This window comes from Macrobrachium nipponense, chromosome 48, assembly GCF_015104395.2.
Source record: "Macrobrachium nipponense isolate FS-2020 chromosome 48, ASM1510439v2, whole genome shotgun sequence".
In the NCBI taxonomy this organism is placed as follows: domain Eukaryota; kingdom Metazoa; phylum Arthropoda; class Malacostraca; order Decapoda; family Palaemonidae; genus Macrobrachium; species Macrobrachium nipponense.
In genome coordinates, this window is record NC_087223.1 from 19,631,976 (window position 1) to 19,635,127 (window position 3,152).

At 46.7% G+C, this 3,152-nt stretch overlaps 1 protein-coding gene across 1 annotated transcript in view; it reads right to left on the bottom strand.

The window, feature by feature from the left end:
- The window catches only part of LOC135205087 (uncharacterized), a 155,323-nt gene that overhangs the window by 115,034 nt on the left and 37,137 nt on the right, over window positions 1–3,152 (bottom strand). The window lies entirely within an intron of this gene.

The following is a 3,152-nucleotide window of genomic DNA, read 5'->3' on the forward strand; positions in this document are numbered from 1 at the left end:
AAAAGATGTGTAGAGTAAGGGGGTCGGAACAACAATTCTGCCTTCTGCGCAGGAGAAACCGCTTTCGCCGCAAAACTGCAATAGAGAGCTCTCTTTTTCAGCAGTCCGGTAGCAAAATGAGATGCTAAATTCATCAGAGCCATCCCTTACTGCTCTATCCATGCAAGCCAGCACACTTGAGAGTTCTTCCAAAGAAATAGAGTCTTGACTTCTAGATTGTAAATCCAAGGCCCCCAAGCACCAATCCAAGAAGTTAAACACTTCCAGCGACTTAAATATTCCTTTGAGATGATGTTCTGTTTCTGACATCGTCCAAGAAACCTTCGCTGATGATAGATAAGACCTCCTCGGAGCGTCCACTAAATTTGCGAAATCGCCTTGAGAAGAAGACGGCGCTTTGAATCCCGCTTCTTCTCCCGTTTCGTACCAGATCCCCGCTCTCACCGCTCAGTCTAGATGGGGGAAGAGCAAAAGAAGTCTTTCCTTTAGCCTTCCTCGAGTCCATCCCAATCCTGAATTCTCTTAAACGCTCTCTACGAAGAGCGAAATGGCCATTTTAACGAAGCCAGGCGCCCCTTCCTGGCCTTCGATGAGGCTAATTGTGAAGGGGGCGGAGAGCAAGGAACGGGCGCTTGAAAATTATCTGGGAACAAGTCTTTTAAGAAGGTTCGTTAAAGTCTTATAATCTGAAGCCGCTGACGCTGTCGGCTCCTCATCATCCGTAGGGCACGAATCACTAGAAGAATCTCTCTCTCGCAGTAGCAGTGTCCTTCAAAGATCGCGATGATAATAATCCTTGAGGTTCTGTTAGCAAGAGGGTGCCTCTTGTTGAAGAAGAGTTCGAAGTAACCAATCGTTGTTTCCTTGTTATCTTCGACACTTTAATATCTTGAGCTTGCGAAATATCTTGACGCTTCGGACTTTAAAACGCTCTTCCAAGGCGTCCTCCCGAGCGTCCCGATGTGCAAGCCGCCGCCCGTCCTGAGAAGCGTCTGCTCGAGCGTCCTGACGAGCGCTCCGCTGCGTAAGACGCCGAGCGTCATAAGAAGCGTCTTCCCGAACGTACTGAAGAGAACTTCGATGCACAGAACGTTGAACACTATCTGACGCTCCTTTTAAAAGCGTCTTGATTATCGTCATGCAAAACAGAACGAACAACAGAACCGTGAACTTCTATCGTGGATTTCTGAGCGTTCTCGGCCTTTTGACAAAGACGCCCGCCGCCTGTGCGGCAACTCACGTCTCTGTCAAAATTCGTCTCTCCTAGACGCCCTTTCATGAGGAACGCATTCACATTCTCGAATGAGTCGGCTACTAGGAGGAGACTCAAAGGCCGAAAAATGAGGAGGAGCCGGGGACTTCCTAGTCCTCTTAACAGGCAGCCACCTATCCTTCCTCCGATGACTAGGTTCTGCCTCTTTCTTCGCAAAATAGGAAGCCAACTGCTTTTGCATCTCTAAAAGCATTTCCCTTGATGGAGAAAATTCTCGATCAGGAGAAGGACTAATCCTGTGAGAGGAAGATGGGCGAGGGGATGCCCTTTCCTTCAACTCAGGAACAAATTTAGAGCGACTTGGACGCTCGAAAGAGTCCTCCCCTGATGAAGTCTTGTTCCTTTTCTGCGGTGGAAAAGCTTCAAAATATTCAGGTGAAGATTCCAAATACTGATCAGAAGGACGTGAAGCGTCCTCTTCTCTGAAACCTCTCTTAAGAGGGTGACAAGGACGACGGCCGCCTGTGCGGCACCTTGCGGCCCTGCCGCTCTCCCCATGAGAGTTCTCCGAGAGTCCCAACCCCAGGTGAGAAGAGGAAGCCTCTGAGGATGAGAAGCACTTTGAGGAACCGTGCCCGTGCACGAACCCTGGCAGTCTGAGATTCATCCTCAGATTCTGCCGAGGGACGTCAGACCGGATATTAGATCCGTAAACCCTCCTTCGGCTTTCGGCTTGCCCTCTCCCTAAGGCCTGGGAGTCCGGCAGAGGCTAGGCCTGGAGGCATTATGGGACCGATCTGACGCCCCCTCCACAACACTAGATGCACTAACACTATCATTGCACTTAGACATTTGATTTGTTGTAGAGCAAGCACTTTTGATTCCAGGGCGCGAATCGACTCCATAATCGTAGATAATACTTTCCTTCCGTAGACACTTCCTGATTGTCCTGGTGCAATACAACAGGATTAGGTTGGATTAAATCTACAGGAGGATTTAATGGAGATACAATCCTACCCTGACTTCTATTCACAGAAGCACTTCTAGAGGAAGACCTCCTGATTCTATCACGCTCAAGCTTTCTCACGTAAGAATCATATGCCTTCCACTCAACCTCAGTCAATTGCTCACACTCGATGCATCTATCATTCAACATACATACATGACCTCGACATTTCGAGCACACCGAATGAGGGTCTACCGAAGCTTTCGGTAACCTCACCTTACATTCCTGCACATCACACACCCTGAAGCTAGCAGAGCTAGATCCAGACATCGTAATTAAAGAAAAGTCAAAGCCAAAATCCAAATCAAATCCACTATCGCGTATGCCAGCCAACAAGCCAAATCAAAACCAAAAGTCAATCAGAATACTCAAGTAAGCATAAGAAGTTTCAAAATCCTAGGTGGAGGTCTGTAAACAGTTGTTTACCGACCGGCGACAGAGAAAAATCTGAATAGAAAAATGGGAATGGTTCCTGATATCCGCCTCCCAGCGGCGGGAATGGGTACTAACCACCTGGCCGTCCCACTGCGTGCCGGGAGTTTTGAAATTCTGTCGGACGTCGCAGAAAACAGCTATATATATATCTGACAGGTAAGTTTCATGAACAAAACCCTAAAGTCTGATTTGCACAAAAATTTATGCTGGCTTCTCCAACCAGCAGAAAATATTAACATAGAAAAACCAACAAAATGTTTCACATGAAATACCCAAGGCAAAATAAAGTTTGTTTGCTTAGTTATTTAGTTCTATTTACTATGTTGCATACCGCGTTCGCTAAGACAATTCGGCGACTATGGTATTATCATCCGACCCCTTGTGCCATCAATTTCTTTTCTGAAAACATCAGATCTTCCATTTCTCAAGATTAAATCATTTGTCACTGAAAATTAACCTGACAAGTGTACAATTCCAAACCTTTGCATAATACTTTAC